The following is a 26,907-nucleotide window of genomic DNA, read 5'->3' as shown; positions in this document are numbered from 1 at the left end:
AGAGAGATGATGTCATACCTGCTTGCCAGCTTCTCTCATTCGTCTGCCCCTGTGATCCACCGGGCTCTCTCACCCGCCTGCCCGCCTCTGTGATCCATCAGGCTCTCTCACCCTCCTCCCTGCATTGCTCTCTCATGCGGGCCAGCTGCAAAGACGATACGGCACAGCTCAGTAGATTATGCTTTAAAAAAGGCTTGGATTATTTCCTAAATGTAGATAAATGTACATAATGTAACTGGGTACTAACATTTATAGCTGAAGTTGATCCAGGGAAAATCTGATTGCCTCTCGGGGATCAGGAAGGACATTTTTCCCCTTCTGGAGCAAATTGGGTCATGATTTGCTGGGGTTTTTGCCTTTCACTGGATCAACTGTGGGTATAGGATTGTCTATATGGGATTATATGATTTTTTCCCCCTTTTTATTGGTTGAACTCAGTGACGATGCATCCATAAGGGCACACGGGCGCCACCCCCTCTCTCCAGCCACCCCCTCTATGACCAATGGATAGATTCATGCATTGCCGCCGCCGCCGCTGCCACTCCCGATTCAGGTGCCTGTCCCCTTTTTGAGCACAGGGCACCTGGATTACAGCGGCAGGGAGTATTTTTGAAGCACTTGATTAGAGCCATAGGCTCTAATAGTTGTTGAAAAAGGTGTGTTAGAACAGTGAATTATTATTGGCTTTCCTAACACTGAATCGCCTCTCCGCCAATCAGGGGCTCAGGTCTGTTACCCATCACCTGATTGGCTGAAACAACAGACGCTGTGATAGGATGCCTATAGGAGAGGACGGGAGGAGAAGACAGGAGAAGACATGGAGGAGCATGGAAGACACCGCTCGCCGATGTCACCCTCTGCCCCACCGATACAGGATAAGTGCCGGGCACGTGTTGAGTGGGCGGGGGGTCAAAGTGGCAGCATTCGATGGCACAGTGGGAGCATTTGATGGCACAGTGGCAGCATTTGATGGCACAGTGGCTGCGTTTGATGGTCACAGTGGTGGCAATTGGTGGGCACAGTGATGGCAATTGATGTGCACAGTGGCGGCATTTTTGATGGACACAGTGGCTGCAATTGATGAGCACAGTGACTGCGTTTAATGGGTACAGTGAGGCTGCAATTGATGGGTTGTTTTTTTTCAGAATTTTTTGTTTGCTTGCACCCCCCCAAAGATTTTGAGCACAAGCTGCCACTGGTTGAACTGGATGGACTTGTGTCTTTTTTCAATCTAACTATGTAACTATAGATACAGACAACTGAAGGTGCTTCTATGGGGTCACAGAACCAGTTTCAGATCTTAGAAGTTAGTATTGGTACATTTTATTCAATACTGAGTAGCTTTTATTGAAAAGGTGCATACAATTTGAGTTTTCAAATTATGTTTGCCAGATTTCAATAGAATGAATTTAATAGATTTGTTAAATAATGTTGATTTTGATATGAAATATTTCAGAAGCAGATAGGATGGTTTACACAGTAGTAATCCATGTTAATCAGTAACCAACAGATTGAATTTTAACATTGTGAACTTTTATGTCATGGTCAACACAAGTGGGTCAAAGGCCTTCCTACTGTGTGATTAATGCCACAGGTAAAGGTATGGTATTCTTTTCCTTTCTACTTCAATACCATTTCTTTGTCTTTTAAAATTATGTTGACACACATCTGAACTAAACTTTTATTGACCAACTGCAACCTAACCCCTAACCCTAATTCTAATCTGTGTGGGTAGAAGTATGAAAGCAGTTACTGGTGTCTAGTGCAGATTCCAGGCCATTTATCCTGATCCTGACTTCACTACCTAATGAGCCATTTGCTTTGAACAAGCATGCAGTGGGTGAAAGCTGGAAACCTCAACGTCTCCTCCTCTCATATCAGAATGACCGTCTCGTAAAACAAATTTAAAACTGTTTATAATTGTCATATTTTGATAGTTCCATTTAACCTGAACCTAATATCTACAACTTAAAGCCTGGTACACACTACCAGATTTTTTTCTTTCAACCCAGCAGGCTGAACGGAAAAAAACCCGAAGAGCTTCGAAAGCAGCCACTGTTCTTACTATCCAATGTTAGTACAGCGATCTCCCTGCCGAGCTACTGTGTTCTGACAGGGGGGCTGCTCCCTGCCAGAACAACACTCAGCCAATGGCTCAGAGCATTGATCAGATGCCAATTGACAGACATTTGTCAGTCACCCTCCTTCAACAGAAGCTGGATGTTTGGACGGCTTATGTTAGACCAGCTGCAGTACACATGAGCCAAATGTCGGCCGGGTTCTATTGAACTGGCCAATGCCACCCAATATTCTTCCCATGTGTGTGGCCCCTAACTCCTAATTCCACCTCTAAGACAGCCCATAGATTACCACTACCTGTGGAAGGAGAAGAAAATTGATCCATTTCCCCATAAACGCAGTCAGAGTTGATGGGGGAATCCCTCCTGCAGTGCTGTTGTAATCTACCAGTGTGTACCCTTTCCTGCTGGTTGAACACAATGATCACTATTGGTGATTGCATGGAAAAAAATCTGACAGGCTGGTTGTACTGAATTAGATTGACGTGGTTCAACTTTGGTAAAACCAAGCTGCCTATAGATGGATTGAATCGGCCGGTCCCTGCTGAACTACCTGAGATTCGATCCATCTATGGCTGGCTTCACTCCAACTTAGTAATATATTATCAGGTCATAGCATATTATCACAGGAAAGATGCCTTAGCCTTTAGTGGTCATTTGGAGAAAGAAGACTGGAGGACAAAGCGGGGGAAGAAGAAGCCAGAGGAAGATGGAGAAGACCAAAGGAAGAAGGAGAAGACAGGAGGAAGACCTGGAGAAGAAGAAGACATTTTTAATGAAAGAATTGTCAAAAATTGGCAATTGTCTTTTGTCAAACTACACTACTTTTTTTGGTGAATGGGTAGGGGTACAATGTACCAGATACCTATTCACATGAGGGGGGCCGGGTTTCTATGGGCCACCTTGTTAAAGCCCCCCCACCTGCAGACCCCGAAAATCAATGGCCAGGATTTTCGGGAAGAGGCTCTTCACCCCATCAACCCCAACCCATGTTGAAGGCATGTGCCCTGGCATGGTTCGGGGGGGGGGGTGCTCTCTCATACTCCCCGTTTTCCTGCGACCTGCCAGGTTACATGCCCCAAGGGTCTGGTATGGATTTGGGGGGGGACACCCACACCATTTATTTTTTTTTGGCATGGAGTTCCCATAATATCCATACCAGACCCAAAAGTAATATCCATACCAGACCCGAAAGGCCTGGTATGGCCTGGTATGGACTGGGGGGGAACGATGACCCACAAAGTTTTTTAATCTATATTTCTGGGAACAGGCAATACATTACAGCCCCAAGCAATTTTAACCACTTCCGGACCACCCACTGTTGTCATACGTTGATACTCTGAAGAGGAATATTGTTGTTATAGCAGCAGCTAGCTGCCATAACCCCAGTATCCTCTTCTTCAGTGGGCAGTCCACTTTAAGATGAAAGTGGTCTCTGCGGCGGATTCACCGCAAGTTCACTTTTATCTGCGGTGGGAGAGGGCCACCCCACCACGCTCTAGTGCCCTCCGCCGCTTACTAGGCGATTGGATATTGTCCCTTGTGTGACATGGAGATCAGTGAAGGGAAGATGGCCCCCACCCGTCTCCTTATCATTGCAGGGCAGAAGCAACGTCAAAACATCACTTCCGCCCATAGTTCTTAAAGGGCCATTTTTTTTTAAATGACAACATCGGCGCACGCGATGGCAGGGCAGCATATAAAAATGGACGCACCTGTACGCCAATATGCCTGCCCGTGCCATTCTGCCGACATACATCGGCGCGCAACGGTCGGGAACTGGCTAGAGATGAACACATGGTGAGAGGTAAGCTGACAGACAAACTCTATTGCATAACCATGACACTTTAACCACTTGCCGCCCGCCCTATAGGCAATTGACGGTGGCAAAGTGGTTTCATAATCCTGATCGGACGTCATATGACGTGATCAGGATTATGAGCCGCTGCGCGCCCCCGGGGGCACGCATCGCGGCGATCGTTGTTGCGGGGTGTCAGTCTGACACACGGCAACTACGATCTCGGTAAAGAGTCTCCGACGGAGACTCTTTACCACGTGATCAGCCGTGTCCAATCACGGCTGATCACAGTGTAAATGGGAAGAGCCGGTGATCGGCTTTTCCTCACTCGCGTCTGTCAGACGCGAGTAGAGGAGAGCCGATTGGCTGCTCCTCTGACAGGGGGGTCTGTGCTGATCGATTATCAGCACAGCCCCCCCGAGGATGCCCACACTGGACCACCAGGGATGCCACCAGACCACCAGGGAAAAGGTAATCCTCCCTAGACCACCAGAGATGCCAGTCAGCACAATGGATGCCAATCAGTGCCCATAATGGATGCCAGTCAGTTCCCACAATGGGCATCACTGATTGGCATGCATTATTGTTTGGCACTGATTGGCATCCATTAGTACAGTATAACACCAATGCCGCCTATGAGTGCCCACCTGTGCCGCCTATCAGTGCCCACCTGTGCCACCTATCGGTGCCCACCTGTGCCGCCTATCAGTGCCCACCTGTGCCGCCTATCAGTGCCCACCTATGCCGCCTATCAGTGCCCACCCATGCCCATCTGTGCCGCCTATCCATGCCCATCTGTGCCGCCTATCCATGCCAATCCGTGCCAGCTATCAGTGCCAATCAGTGCCAGCTATCAGTGCCCATCCGTGTCACCCATCCGTGTCGCCCATCAGTGCCGCCTATCAGTGCCGCCTATCAGTGCCACATATCAGTGTCCATCAATGCCACCTCATCAGTGCCACTTCATTGGTGCCACATCATTGGTACCCATCAGTGCCGCCTTATCAGTGCCCATCAGTGTAGCCCCATCAGTGCCCATCAGTGAAGGAGAAAACTTACTTATTTACAAAGTTTTGAAACTGAAACAAAAAAAAAACATTTTTTTTTCAAAATTTTCGGTATTTTTTTATTTGTAGCGCAAAAAATAAAAACCGTAGAGGTGATCAAATACCACCAAAAGAAAGCTCTATTTGTGGGAAAAAAATGATAAAAATTTCATTTGGGTACAGTGTAGCATGACCGCGCAATTGTCATTCAAAGTGCGACAGCGCTGAAAGCTTAAAATTGGTCTGGGCAGGAAGGTGTTTAAGTGCCCTGTATTGAAGTGGTTAATGTTGTCTTTGCAAAAAAAAGTGCGCTTGTAAGAACGCTGTGCAAATACGGTGTGAAAGAAAGTATTGCAAGGACCACCATTTTATTCTCTAGGGTGTTAGAAAAAAATGTATAATGTTTGGGGGTTTTAAGTAATTTTCTAGCAAAAAAAACAGCTTTTAACTTGTAAACAACAAATCTCAGAAAGTGGCTCGGTCCTTAAGTGTAATGACATTTTTTCCTTTAGAAATGTCATTTTGCTGCTGTACTGTTATAAACATGGGAAAGATGCACTACTTTACAGGCAGACTAAGCGGACCCCCCTACCCCGCCCGATATTTAAAGGAATATTTCATTTTTATTGTTTCACTTATTAAAATCACTGCTCCTTAAAAAACGGCAGTTTTAAAAACTTTTTTTTGCATTGATACAGTTCCCATAGGGCGGTTCCTGAGTCCCCATACCTTTATGGCAATAACTTGCATATGAGCCTTTAAAATTAACACTTTTGATCTTTCACGTTTGTGCCCATAGACTTTTGCATGTTCACACAAATTTTTTGTCTGTTCGCATGTTCTGGTGTGAACCAGGGGAGTGTTTAGCTCATCCCTAATAACTACCACCAGGGCTCGAGTCCTGCGGGAACGCGTGGGAACGACGTTCCTGCACTATTTTCACAGCGGGAACTCCGTTCCCTTTGCGGGACTCGAGCCGCCCGAATTAGATGTATGCAGAGTAGCGCAGGAAGCGTTTGGCTGTAGTAAGTTCTCCCTCACTTCACACAGCACTGTTCGCTCCCTGGCGGCCCCTCCTCTCTTCTCGTCTATGGTCTATCCCAGATGATGTCACAAGCCAATGGGGATAAACCATAGACGAGAAGAGAGGAGGGGCCGCGGGGAGTGAACAGTGCTGTGTGAAGTGAGGGAGAACTTACTACAGCCAAACGCTTCCTGCACTACTCTGCATACTGGCTAGTAAGATGACAATGTTTCCCATGCCCAAATGTGCCCCCTGATGTTCTATGTGCCCCACTGTGCCCCATTATGTGCCCTGATGTGCCCCATGCCGTAATGCGCCCCCTGCCCTGATGTCCTATGTGCCCCACTGTGCCCCATTATGTGCCCTGATGTGCCCCATGCCGTAATGTGCCCCCTGCCCTGATGTCCTATGTGCCCCACTGTGCCCCATTATGTGCCCTGATGTGGCCCATGCCGTAATGTGCCCCCTGCCCTGATGTCCTATGTGCCCCACTGTGCCCCATTATGTACCCTGATGTGCACCATGCCGTAATGTGCCCCCTGCCCTGATGTCCTATGTGCCCCACTGTGCCCCATTATGTGCCCTGATGTGCCCCATGCCGTAATGTGCCCCCTGCCCTGATGTCCTATGTGCCCCATTATGTGCCCTCATGTGCCCCATGCCGTAATGTGCCCCCTGCCCTGATGTCCTATGTGCCCCACTGTGCCCCATAATGTGCCCTGATGTGCCATGTGCCCTGATGTGCCATGTGCCCTGATGTGCCATGTGGCCTGATGTGCCCCGTGCCCTTATGTGCTATGTGCCCTGATGTGCTATGTGCACCATAATGTGCAATGATGTGCTATGTGCCCCATAATGTGCCCTGATGTGCCATAATGTGCCCTGATGTGCTATGTGACCCATAATGTGCCCCCACGTGCCAAAGTTTCCCCATGCCCTGATGTGTCATGTGGCCTGATGTGCCCCGATGTGCCCCGTGCCCTTATGTGCCCTGTGCCCTGATGTGCCATGTGGCCTGATGTGCCCCGCACCCTTATGTGCTATGTGCCCCATAATGTGCCATAATGTGCCAACGTTTCCCCCATACCCTGATGTGCCATGTGGCCTGATGTGCCCCATGCCCTGATGTGCCCCATGCCCTGATGTGCTATGTGCCCCATAATGTGCCCTGATGTGCTATGTGCCCCAATGTGCCACATAATGTGCCCTGATGTGCCCTATAATGTGCCATAATGTGCCCCGATGTGCCCCATGCCCTGATGTGCCCCATGCCCTGATGTGCCCAGTGCCCTGATGTTCCCCGTACCCAATAATGTGCCCTGATGTGCCATAATGTGCCCCGTGCCCTGATGTGCCATGTGGACTGATGTGTCCCATGCCCTGATATGCCCCGTGCCCTGATGTGCCCCGATGTCCTATTTTTTTCTTTTTTTTTGTGCGGGAGTGGATCTTGGGTGGGAGTTCCCACACTTTTTTCCCCAGGACTTGACCCCTGACTACCACATCCATCCCCACATTGAGTAAGTACATACCCTATGAGCAGCACCCCCTCTTTGCTAAAAAGCGACCTTGCCATGTCCACCTAGATGGGGATCCTGACCAGCACATGAACTCTGATTACAATGACTCATTTCCGGGTCAGAAGGTGAAACCGCACTCTTTTGATTGCATCTGCTAATATTTGATCACAACCATGTTTAGAATTTTTTATTTTAGTTTATTTGCAGATATGCAAATCTGCATTTTTACATATAAAGATATTTGAAGGCAAACTTAAGGGAGTTTCATAAGAAATGGTGTCCCTGGGATTGCAGCAGGTGAATTACAAAGACAAAGGCCCAGCTTGAGAGCTGTTTCACACTGACAGTGGGAGGAAATTGTTCGAGTTCAGCTGAACTCTCACAATTTTATTCCAGCATGTCAGTCCCGACTTCGAGGGGAATTTCAGAGACATCTGTGCGGGTTCTTCCACTGATGTCAATGGAAATCGCACCCCAAAGTCGCCAAAAGTAGTACAGAAACTACTTTTAAAAATTAGTGCGGTGCAGCAGATGCGGCGTTGCACTGATTAGGATGGTGCCATTGCCGCCGATTTGATATGCGATTTGACATGTCAAGTTGCATGCCAAATCGCACCGATGTGAACCAGAGCTGACACATACAATACTGCCTATACACCAACCGGAATTTATTACCTGCAATTCTCCACAGCTATTATATATAAAGACTGAGTGCTGAAGATATGTGGATTTTTGGTGCACAATAATATCTTATAATTTCTATGGGTATAAGTAAGATATTGCACTTCCCCAAAACCACCACCCCTCAAAACTAATTAAAAAGAAGAAAAGAAAAGAGAAAACAACAAACAAGCTCAATAATGTACTTTTATTTTGCTAACAGAAACACAATTATGTACATTTACTGGCATAAAAAAAAAAAATATTCTATAGGATATGTGGTGCTACATTTAGTAAAACATTTAGCAATTGGGTTTTAAGGGACTGCTCATAAGAGCTTACAATCTAAAATTTGTCTAAACCTTAGCCCTTGTACACACGGGTGGAGATTCCGATGGAATGTTTCCTATCGGAGCGTTTTGTCGGATATTGCGACTGTTTGTGGTCTGCATCGGACTGTTTCCGTCTGAGTATCCGACGGACCAACTTTTCCAACTTGCCGGTAAAATTTTCCGACAAAATGCTCCGATCGGACATTCTCCGATCATGTGTAGCCTACTCCGATGGACAAGGTGCCACGCATGCTCACAATCAAATTCGGACACGGAAGCGCTCGCTCAGGTAAAACTACTGCTCGTAATCGATATAGCACATTCGTCACGTTGCAATGTTAAAAATTCTTTCATGAAGTGCATTCTCTTGTTCCTTACAATGCTGCAAGAAGGAACTTCTTTTGATGCTCATAGTCACACACTTCTCCCGAACGTATTTCCTGACTCTTTTTTTACTCATTTCAGCAATACAATTTTTGAAATCGTCACATCTACACAATTTTATTTTTTGTTTATTGTTTTTTGGGTGAATTTTGTGTTCGTTTTTTTTTTTCATAAACATCTCCTTTTTTGACAGTTTGCTCATCTTTCCATTTTCTGGGGTGTGTTTTGTGTGTAAACTTACCACAACAACATTATTATCTTTTTTATATTTTGTTTTTCTTTTTTAATCTACAGGAGGTTGTTTAGTATTGGTACCCCTTGTTATTCATTTCACTTTGTATTTTTGAAATGTACCTGCCTGCTCACAAATAAACTGTCCTTTTTGAAGTAAAACACATACACAGTATTTCTTCAAACCAAAAAAAACTTTATTTAGGTCTCAAGCAACTAAAAAGAGGAAGGCAGCGCTGGATAAACTTGTCAATTTGGCGAAGCCTTTGGCCCCCAGGGCAGACATGAACTAATTAGAAAAAGAAAAATTGGTGGCCTGAGGAGTACATATCTCAGGGAGAGAAGTCTGGTCCAGAAGTCCTAGAGATCAGGAAAAGCAGATGCCATCTATGTCCCCAGGATGTGGTTCTTCAAGAGGCTGCATCTTCTGTCAGACCAGACTGAACCCAGGCCATCACTCTCTCGTCTTCCTTAGGCACTTCCCACCAGGTGTCCTTCCAGGCTGTGGCTGGGCTCCTGTAGTTGTGGCAGGAGGAGGAGAAGGAGGGCATTGGTCGACCTCCTGGCTGCCACTTGCCACAGCCTCCCCCCAGCTGAGGTCTTCCTGTGTATGAAAATGGGACATAGTTTTAGTTTTTTGCTCATCAATCACACAATTTTTAGCTCATGACTGTTGCAAATTGAATGTTACCAAATAGAACAGACTATCATTCTGAGCCCAGCATTTTTCATTCTCGTCCCAATCATTTTTGGTCACTACTGTCTATTGATATGTAAACCACTTTGTTAAATCACAACCCTCTGATCAATAAGAACATCTAGTTGACATCATTAAATGTACGACAAGAAATATGTTCAACAATGCAATACCTGTCTCAAGCTGGACCCCACCACATGTTGCTGCCTGGAGGGCCCAGGTTGGACGTTGGAAGCCTCAGCTGGGGGTGAAGGAAGCCTTGAAGGAAGACTGGAGAGTGGTGGCCTGGGTTCCCCCTGGTCTACCAGAAAATGCAGCCTCTCGAAGTAAACCATCCTTGAGTAATAAATGGCATCTGGATCTCCTGATCTCAGGGACTCCAAGTGCTTCTTTCTCTCCCTGAGATATGTACTCTTCATGACACCAATTTTCCTCTTCACATAGGCCATGTCTGCCGTGGGGACCATGATCCGCACCAAAGAAAGAAGTTTCCCCAGCGCTGCGTTCCTCTTTCTTCGGTCGTGATAAAACGGGTTGTTGATCTGCCACAGGCAGGGCAGCTCCCTGTACACTTCCAGGAATAGCCCCATAAAATTGGGGTTTTGGAAGGGATCCATCTTGTCTGCAAGACACAAGACAAACCCTAAAATACTAATAATGCCATGATAAACCCTCCTAATCTTGTCCCAACATCGGCCTAGATAGAAGCAGTCTAGTCTAGTGATGTACCAAGTTCAAAATGTTACCTTCGTTTGCACGATTGTCGCGTCAGCTCCTCACTCTGTTCACAGATCGTATGGACGACACACGCGTGTTGTGTTTTATATACAGTGCGCATGCGTGAAACTCCGCCCGCCCCTGACGTTCTTTCTAGACTATTCCCCGCCCCTTCGCTTTCGGCGCAGTGGGGAGAGCACATGGCAGAGAGAACGCAGGTGCGCAATCAGAGTTCTACTAACGAGGAGGAGGGTGAGGAAAGCCCGGAGCCTGAAACGTCCCGATCCAGGAAGAGAAGATTTAAGGACTCAAATGTCTTTTGTAGAGATGTTGGAGATGGTGAACATATTGAACAGGACCGACTATGATGGGAAGTATGGACCTTACCCAAACCCAAATATCAGAAAGGCCAAGATCATGACTAAAGTTGTGAAGAGTCTTCAGAAGAATTTTGGGGTACGCCGATCCAAGGATCAACTGAGAAAACGATGGTCAGACCTGAAACTGAGGGAGCACGATCAGTACAGAAGGATCAAGTGTGTTCTTCAAAAAAGTAAGTAGTTGTCGTGTGTTCATATGATTTTTCTTGCTTGCATACTGCTCCATGTGCTTTGATTTCATGTTGTGCAGTTTAAAATGGCCACTTTCAAGTTCATGGTTTAATTCGTTCATAAGAAACATCGTTCTGCAGGTAAGTATTCCAGTTTAACAAAGTGTCCACAATAATGTTCTCACCGTTGAACTCGGCCAAAAAACACAATTGTACAACACTTCCAAGCAATGTTTCATATTCCTATTTCTGCCCTCTGTGTGCTAATTATTCCTTTTTACCATTCTCATAGGGGAGAGAAGACTCAGGAAGTCTGAGGACACCAGGGACCCCACCCCTCCCAAAGAAGGCAAAATTCCAAAAACAGAAGCAGAGGAGAAGGAGGAGGAGGAGGAAGGAGAGATCGTTGAAGTTGGACAAATTGTCACCACAACAGGTGAGTGTCGGAGAACACAGCTTCCGGTAAGCTCATCAATAGGGATGGCCGAACGGTTTGCCCGGCGGTCATTTTGCGGCGAATTTCGGCTGTTTGACGTCCGCCCGATCGGCGGACAATCGCTGTTGTTCGTCCGGCGGACTTCCGTGTTTACTGTGTAAAAGAACTTTGACCTATGATGACACATCCATCATGGGGTACAGGACAGCCAATTGAGACATTACAGCACATGGACACTTGGACATTCCCCCTAACTTATAAATAGACCCGATCCGGCGGCCATTTTACATTCTTTCTTCTGTCACTATAGGGAGAGGTTGCTGTGTGGAGCAGGGAGAGACTGCAGTGACCCAAATCGCTAGCTATTTGGTCCACAAAAGTTCTTTTCAGGACTGGTATAGGTGTTAGGTGTAGTTCAGGATATAGGTTTGAGGCACTGATGTGCTACTGATTGTTGCAGCAGCCTGCCTTTTGTCAGTGTAGAGAGAGGGACAGGACGCTGTGTGCTGCAGGGACAGTCAGTTTAATCATTAGCTGTTACTATTAGGTCCACAAAAGTGCTATTCAAGTTATTGTTCCAGCAGCCTGTGTTTTGTCAGTTTAAATAGGGACAGGCAGGAAGCTGTGTGTGAGGCAGTGAGGGACAGTCAGTTTAATCAGTAGCGCTTACTATTAGGTCCACAAAGGTTCTTTTCAGGACTGGTATGGTAATAGGCTTGTACACGTATAATATTCTTTCTTCCAAATATAGAAAGAATATTATACTTGACTGCTGCCCTTCTGCTGCAGTAGTCCTTTATCAGTATAGGGACTGAGGTACAGTATGCTAATCATTCACAACCTACTTGTTCCATAAAGGTCCTTAGAAGGACTGGTAAGGTATAGGGTACTACAGTACATAGGTTTGGGTGAGGTACAGTCTGCTATTCCGTAAGGACTGGTATAGGTCCACAATACATAGGGTTGAGGTGCACTACTGCTTACTGCTGCCCTTCTGCTTCAGTAGTCCTTTATCAGTATAGGGACTGAGAGTTTTGTCACAGGGTCATTTAAAAAACGACAGGCAGAGGAATAGGCAGGCCCTTCCACAGGGGTGGTAGGGGTAGGAGCAACAGGCTTGAGCCAAAGTGGGAAGTTGCAGAAGGTGCGTTCAATTACTTTAAAGGACGCACCAGACTTGGTTGAGTGGCTCACTCAGCCTTACTCTTCTGCACCCTCCTCCTTCTCTCGATCTGAACCCTCTTCTTCACTCTCTGTTATGTGCACCCCCAAAGACACTACCACCAACAACACCACCACCACCACATACCTTCCGCTTGAGTCACAGGAATTATTTTCTGATCCATATCAAGACATTTCTGATGCGCAGCCACTCTTGGTATTGGATCAGGAAGAGGAGGTAGCAACAACCGCCACTCAGCAGTCTGACGACAGTACCCAGATCAGCCCAAGGAGGAGGTTGGTCCCTGGTGTTGCTGCCTACTCCGAGATCTTTACTTATAGCGGTGGGGAAGGTGAAGTCGATGATGACGTGTCTAGTGATGTCACGTGGGTGCCCACAAGAGAGGAAGAGGAGGGGAGTTCAGAGGGAGATATGGACCAGCAGATAGGGAGGAGAAGCAGGAATAACTTATATTGCACAGGAGGGACAAAGCAGAATGCAAATGTATCAGGAGCGAGTCATCGACCATGTACGGTCACATCTGGCGCTCCCAGGACACCGGCACATGGCTCCGCAGTGTGGGCTTTTTAACGTGTCCGCTGCTGACAATAGCGTTGCCATCTGCAATCTTTGCAGTCAACGCATTAGTCGCGGTAAGCCCAACACTCACCTAGGGACGACTGCCTTAAGAGGGCACATGAGCAGCCATCACCGAGCCCAATGGGAGCAACGGAACACACAAAGCCACACCCCAGGCTCTCACCGTCCAGCCTCGTCTTCTACTTCTCCTTCTCCTCTCTCCTCACAATTGTCCTCCACTCCACCTTCCATCATGCCAAGCTCACGTTTTTCTGCAAAAAGGCAGGCTTTCGTGGGCCTAATGTTCGAGCGTAAAAAAATGATGACGCCGGATAACCCTCTTGCCCAACGGTTGACGGCTGGCTTGTCAGAACTCATAGCCTGCCAACTACTGCCATATAAACTGGTGGACTCGGAGGCCTTTCACAAATTTGTGGCCATTGGAACACCACAATGGAAGGTCCCAGGAAGGAAGTATTTCTCACAGAAGGGCATCCCAGAGCTATATGGCCATGTTCAGTGGCAAGTGAATGTATCCCTGGCACACAGTGTCAGTGCCAAGATACATCTGACCACAGACACGTGGTCTAGCAAACACGGGCAGGGAAGGTATATCACTTTTACTGCCCACTGGGTGAACCTTCTGACGGCCGTCAAGCATGTAACCCGTGGCACCCATGTAGATTTGGTTTTACCGCCACGGATTGCATGCAGGCCTGCCTCTTCTTCTCCTCCTCCTACTCCACCCTCCTCCCTCTCCTCCTTGGCTGACTCCTCCTTTTCCGCTGCTAGCGTCTCTTCCGCTGCGCCGCCCAAGCTCCCCAGAACCTATTCGACATGCCAGGTGAGATGTTGCCATGCCGTGCTGCGTCTGTTGTGCCTGGAAGCCAAGAGCCACACTGGCCCGGCACTCCTTTCAGCTTTGCGTTCACAGGCAGATCAGTGGCTAACACCGCTCAATTTGACAGTTGGTAAAGTGGTGTGTGACAACGGTGCCAATCTGCTTAGCGCATTGAAACAGGGCAAAATCACGCACGTGCCATGCATGGCACACGTCTTAAACTTGGTCGTGCAGCAATTTGTTGTCAAATACCCTGGGGTCCAGGACATCTTGCGGCAGGCAAGGAAAATCTCGGCCCATTTCAGAAGATCTTACACGGCCATGGCTCGCCTTGCTGACATTCAGCGGCGACACAATCTGCCGGTCAGACGTCTTATTTGCGATTGCCCGACGCGATGGAACTCAACCTTCTATATGCTTGATAGGCTGCTCCAGCAGAAATGCGCAGTTAACGTCTACCTGTATGAACTCTGCGGCAGAACAGGTTCTGGGGAGCTGGGTTTTTTTTCACCGCGCCAGTGGCTGCTCATGCGCGATGCATGCAGACTTCTGCGGCCATTTGAGGAGATCACCAAACTGGTCAGTCGCAGCCATGGCGCCATCAGTGACATGGTACCTTATGCCTTCTTTATGGAGCGTGCATTGCGTCGTGTCATTGATCAAGCTGTGGAGGAGCAGGAGCGGGAAGATGAGGAAGTCGCAATGCTGGATGAATTCCCAGGGGGGGCTACTCTGAGACAAGTCAACAACAGGAGTCTGAAGAGGAGTCAGAGAGGATGTTTTCGGGGCGGATGAGGAGGAGCAAGGAGAGCATGCTTTAAACCTTTCTGGGATTCCTGTTGTTGTGCGTGGATGGGGAGAGGAGAATGAAGAGGACGACATTATCCTGGATGATGAGCAGGAGCCAGGCCACCACACCGCTTCCAGTTTAGTGCAAATGGGGGCCTTCATGCTCCAGTGTTTTAATAGGGACCCCCGTATAAAAAGCATAAGGGTCAAGGACCAGTACTGGGTGGCAACGTACTTAGACCCCCGGTACAAACACAAAATGGCGGAAATGTTACCGCCGTCACAGAGGGCTGTCAGAATGGAGCACTTCCAGGACTTGCTTCGAGAAATGCTGCATTCTGCTTTTGCGTGTGCTGGCAGAGGAGCAATTCCCACTCCCAGAGAAGGAGTTGCGGGTACCAATCCAACAGCGCCTGCAAGAAGAGGCCGGTTTGAAGATGTGTTGGTGACTTCGGATATGAGGTCATTCTTTCAGCCGACCCATCGACCGGTGTAATCTGGATCCAGCATCAGGGAACGCCTAGACCTTCAGGTGTCTGACAACATCGGGTTAACGGCCGATGTGGACGCTCTGAGGAGTGATGAACCCCTGGACTACTGGGTGGGCAGGCTTGACCTCTGGCCAGAGCTTGCCCAATTTGCAATCGAACTGTTGGCTTGCCCCTCGTCCAGTGTCCTGTCCGAAAGGACGTTCAGCGCAGCAGGGGGGATCGTGACCGATAAGCGTACTCGCCTAGCTCACGACAGTGTTAACTACCTCACATTCTAAAAATGAATGAGGCATGGATCTCGGAGGAATTCAACACATGTGACCAGTAGACCATGTATATGTCTAGAAACGATTTTTTTAATCGAGCACACAGACCTTCTTTCTTCATTTGGCTCACTTCCTTGTCCAAAAAAAGCACACCGTACTATATGCCCGTACCCTCCTGTTTGAAGAGGTTGAGCGGTGTCATATTTCTACTGGGGCTGCTTATTATGAGGGGCTCTCACCATCCCTGTGCTATGCTGACATCCTCCTGGGGCTGCTTATTATGAGGGGCTCCCACCATCCCTGTGCTGTGCTGACTTCCTCCTGGGGCTGTACCTCTGCTGTGCATATTATGAGGGGCTCCCACCATCCCTGTGCTATGCTCATTATGAGGGGCTCCCACCATTCCTGTGCTATGCTGACTTCCTCCTGGGGCTGCTTACGGTGCAGGTGTCAGTGCTGTATATCACGGTGCTGGTGTCAGTGCTTTATGTCATGCTGCTGATGTCAGTGCTCTCTATCACGGTGCTCCTGTCAGATCACTCTATCACGGTGCAGGTGTCAGTGCTCTATATCACGGTGCAGGTGTCAGTGCTCTATATCACGGTGCTGATGTCAGTGCTCTCTATCACGGTGCTGGTGTCAGTGCTGTATATCACGGTGCTGCTGTCAGTGCTTTATGTCACGCTGCTGATGTCAGTGCTCTCTATCGCGGTGCAGGTGTCATTGCTGTATGTCACGCTGCTGATGTCAGTGCAGTATATCACGGTGCTGGTGTCAGTGCTGTATATCACGGTGCTGGTGTCAGTGCTGTATATCACGGTGCTGGTGTCAGTGCTGTATATCACGGTGCTGGTGTCATTGCTGTATGTCACGCTGCTGATGTCAGTGCTCTCTATCACGGTGCTGGTGTCAGTGCTGTATATCACACTGCTGATGTCAGTGCTCTCTATCACGGTGCTGGTGTCAGATCACTCTATCATGGTGCAGGTGTCATTGCTGTATGTCACGCTGCTGATGTCAGTGCTCTCTATCACTGTGCTGGTGTCAGATCCCTCTATCACGGTGCAGGTGTCATTGTTGTATGTCACGCTGCTGATGTCAGTGCTGTATATCACGGTGCTGGTGTCAGTGCTGTATATCACGGTGCTGGTGTCAGTGCTTTATCTCACGCTGCTGATGTCAGTGCTGTATATCACGATGCTGGTGTCAGTGCTGTATATCATGGTGCAGGTGTCATTGCTGTATGTCATGCTGCTGATGTCAGTGCTCTCTATCACGGTGCTGGTGTCAGTGCTGTATATCACGGTGCTGGTGTCAGTGCTTTATGTCACGCTGCTGATGTCAGTGCTCTCTATCACGTTGCTGGTGTCAGTGCTGTATATCATGGTGCTGGTGTCAGTGCTTTATGTCACGCTGCTGATGTCAGTGCTCTCTATCACTGTGCTGGTGTCAGTGCTGTATATCACGGTGCTGGTGTCATTGCTGTATGTCACGGTGCTGATGTCAGTGCTCTCTATCACAGTGCTGGTGTCAGTGCTGTATATCACGGTGCTGGTGTCAGTGCTTTATGTCACGCTGCTGATGTCAGTGCTCTCTATCACGGTGCTGGTGTCAGTGCTGTATATCACGGTGCTGGTGTCAGTGCTTTATGTCACGCTGCTGATGTCAGTGCTCTCTATCACGGTGCTGGTGTCATTGCTGTATGTCACGCTGCTGATGTCAGTGCTCTCTATCACGGTGCTGGTGTCAGATGACTCTATCACGGTGCAGGTGTCATTGTTGTATGTCACGCTGCTGGTGATCATCTCTGGCACCCTCTTCTTTGCCTACCCTGACCTTCCCTCTCCTCCATTGCCTTCATGCGCTTCACAGTCCTAAATTGTCACAACAATTTCACATATAAAAAAAGAATGCTTGTAGTTGTCGATCCCAGATTCACCTCATACATGTGTTATGTCATTGGCCATGTGGTGGGACTGTTTGCACAGCTAGTAATTATTTTGTGGCTGCAAATTTGACCTGTAGGTTTGCAAAGTTCACCTCCCATTGATGTCAATGGGGCCCGCCGCGAACGTTACGGTTCGCGAACTATCGGCCGCGTTCGCGGTCCGCGTTCGCAAAATGTCCCGTCGGAAGTTCGTCCATCACTACTCATCAATGTATGTCACCATATTTATAATGCATGGTGTGTTTTTTTGCTTTGTTTTGTAGGTGATGTGGAGGAAGAATCCCATTTTACCAGTGAAAGTGCCCAGATCCTGATTGGGGAGATAATGGGGTGCAATCGGGATTTAGAAAATCAATGATGTTAAAAATAAAATGAAGAACATCACTGATGTTTTGGGGAGAGTGTAAATTGGGCCAAACTAGCTAGGGTTTTATTTTTTTTGCTTTTAAACCACAACTTTTGTATTTTATAAAAATCCAAATTTGGAAGATGCACAGTGTGTCAACGTGCACATCTCCCATCATGGGGGATCAATGTACCTATTTTGTGGAAAGTGGCTGAGATGAAGGGGTTGCAGCCCCAAAACATGTACATTGATCCCCCATGATGGAAGATAGCACATGTTGACACACTCTGTGCATCTTCCAAATTTGGATTTTCCAGGGGTGACACCCCATGTGATGAAGGCAATATCAGCCCAGTTTGTACATACTCATGTCTGATATTGTCTTCACTTTTCAAAGTTGAACTTTGTAAGTTCCTGTGTTCTGCATGTTACGCTTTGATACATGCCTGTTTACACAAAAACACCAAGTTAAAAAAAAATTACCTTAAATAATGTTTTTGATACACCCAATTTGTTGGTTTGTTGTAAAACCCTTTTCTAAACGCACATGTGAATGTGCTTTGATTAAAAAGTTAAATTATCAACAATGTGTGCGCAAAAGCAGTATTTGGAGTAAAATTTTTGTTTTCGGTGACAATGGGTGTTATTTACTAAAGGTAACTCCACTTTGCACTCCAAGTGCAGTTTCAGGTGCACTTTTGCAGTGCACTTGTAGTGCATAGTGGATGTGCCTTTAGTAAATAACACCCACAGTGATGTGTTAATTTTCACAATCATGCCATTTTCCTGCCATGGTGCTGAAAATTAGCAAGATTTTGGTCAGTAATGCACTACATACATTAGTTAGCAAAAATAAGGTGTGTGTGTAGCAGACCCACAACATAATAAGCTTATCTGAAGAAGAGACTGTCCCCTTATCTCGCTCAGAACTTGGGTTTGCACTGTTGTAGAAAAAGGCACAGCAAGAAAAAACATAAATTTACCTAGGAGACACCTAAAACCAAGCCAAGCAGTAAATTAAAACAAATATTGGAGTTTCAAAGAAAAATGTATTTGTAAAATGCTGCCCCCCTACCCACAAAGTAGTCCGTGTATTGGTTTCTAACCTCACGGGCGCTTTGGGGGGGGGGGGGGCAAGCCAGGATGAGCAGCTTCAAGGCCCATGAGGTTCTCATTTTCAAGCAAGTCTGCTTATTGGACAACTGAGACTGCATAGTTTGCAGAATGTCTTTTTAGGAAATTGTGAAGAACACAGCACGCCAGCGCAATGTGATTTAGTTTGTATTCCGCCATGTGGATAGGCGTTAAAAAAAGGCGGAACCGGCTGGCCAGTATACCAAAAGTGTTCTCTACCACTCTTCAGGCTCTGGACAGGCGGAAATTAAAAATCTTCTGGTCCGGGGTGAGGGTCCTCATCAGGAAAGGCCGCATCAGATGGTTTGCCAGGGCAAACGCCTCATCCGCGACGAAAACGAACGGGAGTCCTTCCTGATTCTCTTTTGGGGGTGGCAAGCCCAGACTGCCACTCTGGAGATGCCAGTAGAACTCCGTCCGTGTGAACATTCCGCCATCTGATATCCGGCCATTTTGCCCCACGTCCACATACAAGAAGTCATAGGTCGCAGACACCACCGCCAACATCAGAATACTATTAAACCTCTTGTAGTTAAAATAGTACGACCCCGAGTTGGGTGGTGGGACGATGCGGATGTGCTTCCCATCAATTGCACCTCCACAATTGGGAAAGTCCTAACAACTGGCAAAGTGGGGGGGGCACAGTCTGCCATTCCTGTGGCGTTGGAGGACACTGTGGAGTGAAACAAGACCAAAAATTTGTAATTTTGCAAACTAACATTGCAAGCAGATTAGACACCAACATTTTTGCCCAAGATCAGTATAACATTTTGGGAACTGAGTATTTAAAGCCTAAAGTATAAGGTCCCCTTATCAGAGTCATCACCCCCCCCCCATCCCCCATCTGATGGGCCCTTGCTAAAAAATGAGGGGGGGGATGTTTTGGACAGGTAACCCTCTCCACTTGATTGAGAGCTGAATGCCTAAATAATGTGTGATACTTTGGGAAGCCCCTCCTTACTTACACTATTGGCAGCCCACCGGACAGGTAATAAGTGTCATAATAACAAAAAGAAAACAAAATGGAAGCACATTTTGACATTCTGCTATTACATATCAAGATAATAATAGGGGGAAAATCCCCAAAAATGATAGCATTTGAAAGTATTGAGGCAAGCCCTTGCACTACATGCTTTGGTAAATTCGTCCATAAATGTGACCAGAAAAAAGGTAGATATAGTGTATATTGGGTTTGGTAAAGTCAGCAGATATTGGATTTCTAGCAGCTGAGCTAGCAGTTGGGGGGAGGGGGGTTCCTAATGAGTTTGGGACAACCAAAAATAAAAATGTCACTCTGCATGAATTGAAGCACACACATAACATTTGTAGACATTTTAGAGGGTGTTTAGGGGAAAGCAATACTATGGAGCTGACAAAAGACATTGGTAAGTGACTATACTATAGTTTTATGGGCCAAGAAGAGAATGGTGGGGAAGTTAGTGAGGCAAATATGCATGAGGACAAAGGGGCAGAGCATATGAATTAGAGCATATTGCAATGATGGTAATTAGGGAATGAGGAAAGAAATGCAAGACATTAGCAATCATGAAGTACATAGAATGTGATGTTAAAGGATAAAACTTACCTTCATATAGTCCTTCTGCAGGACCTGAATGATGGCAGAACAGGTCTCTGGAATAATGATCCCCAGAGCCTGGGAGGAGATGCCTATAGAGAACTTGAGGTCCTGAAGGCGGTCCTGAAGGCTTCTCCCTGTCGCCAAGTAGTGCAACGTGGCGATGAGCCTCTGCTCCGGAGTGATGGCTTGCCACATTCAGGTATCCTGCCTGCTGATATAAGGGGTCAGCAAATCCAGCAGATGGTGAAAAACGTGGTCCGTCATCCGGAGATAATTCCTGAAATCATCAGGATTATTCTCCCGGATCTCATGGAGCAAAGGCATGTGCAAGAACTGGTCATGCTGGCGCAACCATTTCTTGGTCCACAAACGCCTCCCCTCCCTGTTCATGGACCGGGCTTGTGTCAAAGTAAGAACCCCAACACGAAGCCCCTGCACAGCACAAACTCTACAATGAGTACGTAGACGATACATGGTTTGAAAACGGTCGGCTGGTCAGAATGGACAACAGAAAGCACCGATAAACAGCAATGCCTGAAAGAACGACCTGAATAGCAGAAGCAAGCAAACAATAAGCAATGCAAATCAAAGCGTACTATACCAAGATATAGTCCACAATGAGAAACAAATACTTACTGACTACACGCAGTGATTATCAGATACGCAGAGACAAGCAGAAACTGAAGAGCAGTAGCGAATTAAATCACAAATCTGAAAAGCGCGAATCGTCTCTCACCAAACTTCTACTAACACGCGATGCACATGAGATCAGCAGAAGGAGCCCAAAGGGTGCCATACGTGGTGCTGAACTTTCCTTTTCTAGGCCTGCCATACACGGCTTATGTCACCGCGTTCTTGCCAACCCTAAATTCCGATAACTTAGTCCGACCGTGTGTATGCAACATCACTTCCGGACCTCGTCCGGAATTAATCCGTCGGAATAACTCCGACCGTGTGTACAAGGGCTTAGAGTGGACACAGCTTTACTTTCAGTGTATATAACGGGCAACACATTTTATAGTACAATTACTCACCCACCAACCCACATCACATTTTTATCTGCAAGATTATAGAAACATACTTAACAGTCATTATTCTTACAAAGAATTCCAACATAATATTAAAAAATGCACATATTCAACTATAACGCCCACCACCACCCCACATTCCACACACATACATTGGTGAGTATGTTCTGCTACAAGCTGCTTTTCTGTGTACATGATTAAGCAACAAGATCAAAGAGTAGAATGTCAGCAGATGCTCCCAAACCATGAATGCATGGTCAGACAGGAACAATACCCACACAACATACATTGACAGCATGATCACATAATTTGGTGTTTGTGGTGAGTGAATGTAGAATAGTGATGTTACCCTCTGATTTTTGGGAATTACATTTTGATTTCAGATGGTACACATCACATGTTTTGGGCTCAAATTATGATTATTTGGAAATAGTAAAAAAACACATAAAATTGAGACTCATTTTAAATGTGCATCAGCAATGGTATTGTTTGTGGTTTGTAAAGACACCTATGTGAGTTTGGGTAACTTTTTTTGTGAGATGGACAGCAACAAGTGAAAGTGACATAAAAAGCTAAATTTTAACAAAACATGAAAACATTACACATTTTAGCATTCTTAAAAACAAAATTGATTAAAAATAAGCATCATTGTTGCAAAGACAATTTCTTTGAGAAAGTATTTGGGGAAGTTACAATTGAACCATTATGCCCTGTACACATGGAATTTCAGACGGAAAATGTCTGATCGGATTATATTGTCGGAAAATCCGATCGTGTGTGGGCTCTATCGGACTTTTTCCATCCGAAATTCTGACGGAAAAAATTTGAGAGAAGGATCTAAAATTTTACGACAAAAAAATCCGATCGGATTTTTTCGGAATCGTTTGTAGAGAATTCCGATCAGAAAAATTGCCACACATGCTCAGATCAAATTACGAAACCAAAGCTATTGGCTACTGGCTTTTATGTAGTCCCATCGTAGGCAACAAACGTCACCCTGTTCCGAACAATCGGATTTTCCGACAATTTTGTTCGACCGGGTGTTATATGCAACACCCGTTTCTGATAAAATCCGTCGGAAAAAATCAGACGGATTTTGTGGTCAGAATGTCCGACCATGTCTACAAGGCATTAGAATCAATAGTTGAAACTTGCATTGGGCTACATACAGTAACTCTCATTTTAATTCTGAAAAAACCCTCTTTAGTCCAGCGCTCACTTTGGTATTTACTATAACTTTTCATTAAAAAAGCCAAAATTAGGGTAGTTTGCAGGTCTGAGCATGCTCAGTTGTGTTGGCACCTAGTTGTAAAGAGACAGGGAATTTATCTCTTCTCAGACTTTTAAAGAAATCACCTTTTCACACAGTTTAAAAGCAGATTATCTTTAAACAATATACCACATATTTCAATACCATTTAGGCAATTATATCATGCTCTAAACATTATTTCCATGTTGTTTGTGGTCTTAACAAGAGTCATGGTTTGGGTGCCATTTGTTTTCAGGGAGCTATAGTAAATTGTTTTTTAAGAGTATTTTTTGCACCAGCGCTATAGTAAACACTGTTTTAGCGATAATTACAGGGATTATCGCGAATTTGCGCTAATTTGCATGCAACACTATAGTAAATGACCCTCTGAGTGATACTTTTTGGGGACCAGTGACACCAATACAGTAATCAATGCTAAAAAGTGCACTGTCACTGTACTAATGACACTGGTAGGGAAGCGCGACCAAGACCAAAAGACAAAAATCACATACAGGTACGTGATTTTTCACTTAAGAGCCGCCTTGCCGCAGTATATGTACATGGGGCAGACCTTAAGCGGTTAAAGTACTGTATTTATTGGTGTATAACACACACTTTTTCACCCTGAAAATCAGGTGAAAATAGCATGCGCATGTTATACACCAATACTTCAATTTTAGCTGCCTCAGAGGGGACAGGGAGGGGGGCGTGACAAGTGCCGTCAGATTACATACAATGAGAATCTCCTGTTTACTTGGCGGCCTCTGTAATAGGAAATTCAGTCTCCTGGGCCACCATTGAACCATTGTTCTGTCTATCATAGCAGATTCTCACTCTATGTAATCTGGCAGCACTTGTCCGGCCCCTGTCCCTGTCTCCTCCGAGGCTGCAGATAGGCATCGATCAAGCTGCATTGGTGGCAATGGTGAGGCTGCTGCATTGATGGCAGTGGTGAGGCTGCTGCATTGATGGCAGTGGTGAGGCTGCTGCATTGATGGCAGTGGTGAGGCTGCTGCATTGATGGCAGTGGTGAGGCTGCTGCACTGTGGGTAATGGCGAGGCTGCTGCACTGAGGGTAATGGTGAGGCTACTGCATTGATGGCACTGGTGAGGCTGCATTGATGTGGACTGATGAGGCTGCGTTGATGGAACTTGTGACGCTGCAGATGGGCTCTGATCAGGCTATATTGATGGCAATGGTGAGGCTGCAGATGGGCACTGACCCTTCTTTTGCTTAGAAGTTCCTTATTTAAAATGTAAGTTTTTTTTCTGAAACTTCCCTCTTAAAAAGAATGTGCATGTTATACGCTGATAAATACGGTATATGTAAACCCTAAAATGAACTTCTGTCATGTTAGAAATGAATTCAAGAAACATTTTCTATCCTTCTCCAAATGTTCTCATCACTGTGGTTAAAAGGTCACTATGACCCCGCTAATGATTAGAACAAACATACTTTCTTAAAAAATTATTTTCCCAATAATTTTCAATCAAAGTTCTACCCCTCTATGGCCAGCTTAACTGTTGATCTTGCCGAGCTGATGACTTCCTGTGCTCTCTCTGCCTTTTCTGGCTATTATTAGGTATATTGCTATTATGCTCTGTACACACAGGCGGACATTCCGACAACAAAATCCGTCAGATTTTTTCCAATGGATTTGGGCCCAAACTTGTCTAGCATACACACGGTCGCACAAAGTTGTTGGAAAATCCGATCGTTCTGACCGCGGTGATGTAGAATGTGTACGACAGGACTATAAATGGGCCAGTAGCCAATAGGTTTTGCCTTGTAATTTATTCTGAGCATGCGTGGCACTTTGTCCATCGGAATTGTCTACACACGATCAGAATTTAAATGATCGGATTTGGTTGTATGAACATTTTAGATCCAGCTCTCAAACTTTGTGTGTCGGAAATTACGATGGAAAAGTCTGATTGAGCCCACACACGATCGGATTTTCCGACAACACAGTCCGATCACACGTTTTCCGTCGAAAAGCCCGACCGTGTGTACAGGGCATTAGTCTCTGAGCACTACAGAACCATGCCCCTCTACATCTTATGCCGCGTACACACGAGCGGACTGTATGGCGTACTTAGTCCGTCATACAATCCGACGGACAGTCCGTCATACTTTCGACTGAACGGACTTGACCACACACGGATGCACAAACAGTCCGTCGAAAGCTTGCGCGATGACGTGTACAGCACGTACGACGGGACTAGAAATAGGAAGTCCAATACACAGCAAAGCACCCTACCGCCGTGTAAATCCTTTCTGAGCATGCGCCATTCTTAGTCCGTCGAACTAGCCTACTGACGAGCGGATTGTCCGCTGAAACCAAAGTACGACGGACAGAATTTCGAAAAATCCGAAATACTTAGTACACCAGACTGCACGCTGAAAAAGTCTGCTGAAGCCCACACACGAGCGGACTGTCCGCTGAAATGTGTTTCGACGGACTAAGTACGCCATACAGTCCGCCCGTGTGTACGCGGCATTAGAATATAGAAGAAGGGTGAGGGTCTATGGTTTTATCTTGTATCAGTTGTCCTGCTATAGAATTTTGATTATCTGTTGCCATGCTAAGACTAGAATTGCAGTACTGACAAAATGACCAGGTAAAAATAAAGGGTAAAAATAAAGGCCCTTGCTTTATCAGTTCAGGACTACATTTGCTAAGCCTACAGATACATGTTACATAGGAATATATAAATACTGTATAAATAGCCTTACATTGTTCCTGTAATTTCCACAAACCAACTTTTACATTTTGAAAAATCTTGACTGAACACAATGGAAACTTCAAAGCAGAACTAAACCTCTCAATAATTACCTCTTCAGTGATCCAACGTCTGGGAGCCCACTCACTGACATGTTCTCCCGAGTTTCAGGATCTTTAGCCATCTTGATTGGCCAAGCTGGGAAGGCTTAACTTCTGCGCATGTACATGAGAGTTCAATTATTCTGACACTGAGGTGTGCCAAGGATGTACACTTAGCTGCAATTCTAAAGCATCTTGTGAGAAGGAAGGTAGAAAACCTTTATATTCCATGTCTCTTCTGTAATAAAAATTCCTAATCGCAAGTTTTTCAGTTGAGGGCAAAGTTCAAAGGCTCGGTTCACACTGGTGCACTGTCCAACATCGGATGTGATATCTGTGTGATGTGAACTCAGCCATACAGATTGTATGACTAAATTTGCACTGCTTTCGGACCAAACTCACACAGGACCCTTTTTTTGGTCCGCGCCAGAATCGGATCTGAAAGACACTTCCAGCAGTTCATATACGGCAGTGTGAACTGCCCGTGAGTTGGGTGCGATGCAGGAATCCGCAGTGTATTTGAAGGGTTCTCACATCACACCAATGTGAACCCAGCCTAAGGCTGGGTTCACGCCTTTTGCATATTGGGTTGTTTCCCACATCTAATTCGCATAGCAGGAGATTGTGACCAGCTCTCTATGGAGCTGGTTCACACATCTCCACAGTGGCTCGGGTGCGAATCACACAGGAGCCTTGTACATCCTTTGGTCCATTTCAGGTCTGAATTCAGCCCAAAATCTGGACTGAAATTGGACCTGATGCGTTGAATTGAGATGCACTGGACCCTTACTGTGAGTTGTTGCGTTTTATAGTGTGAACCTAGCCTTAAGAGCCCATGTAAGCATTATAGAAACAAATGGGTGTTGAATACAATGTGCAAAGCCCTAGTTTTGAATTCTAACTGAGCAAAGGTGAAAAGTTGAAATTATGCATTAAGAGTATATAAAAATTGCTATTCCTTTTTTTTTTTTTTTTTTTTATTCATCAACTTTCTGACCCTGTTATAACATAACATTATTACAAAAGGGCCAAGAAAAGTATAATAGAGGTTCATGAAAATTCTAGGGGTACTCTAAATGAATCTAACCCATGTCAGAAAAGCATTTTCTCATATGCTAGTTTTCATATTAAAGTTCAGCTTGCCCTGTCCATGTTGAGTTGCCTTAGTGCAGCACATGATTAATGGTTGCTTGGTAA

At 46.1% G+C, this 26,907-nt stretch overlaps 1 protein-coding gene and 1 long non-coding RNA gene across 2 annotated transcripts in view; both read right to left on the bottom strand.

Annotated features, from left to right (window-relative positions):
• HSD11B1 (hydroxysteroid 11-beta dehydrogenase 1) overlaps window positions 1-26,907 on the bottom strand; it is a 95,340-nt gene that overhangs the window by 49,285 nt on the left and 19,148 nt on the right. The gene's annotated exons all lie outside the window — the stretch shown is intronic.
• LOC143982623 (uncharacterized) lies at window positions 9,249-25,909 on the bottom strand. Its single transcript, XR_013274490.1, has 2 exons — window positions 25,723-25,909; window positions 9,249-9,677 (listed from the first exon to the last, which is right to left on the bottom strand). It is a non-coding gene; the product is annotated as an uncharacterized LOC143982623 (long non-coding RNA).

Source organism: Lithobates pipiens, unplaced genomic scaffold (genome assembly GCF_037356315.1).
Source record: "Lithobates pipiens isolate NorthernLeopardFrog02 unplaced genomic scaffold, aLitPip1_a1.2 Scaffold_16, whole genome shotgun sequence".
Lineage (NCBI taxonomy): Eukaryota > Metazoa > Chordata > Amphibia > Anura > Ranidae > Lithobates > Lithobates pipiens.
Note: the sequence above shows the minus strand (reverse complement) of the source record. Positions and strands in the feature narration are given on the sequence as shown.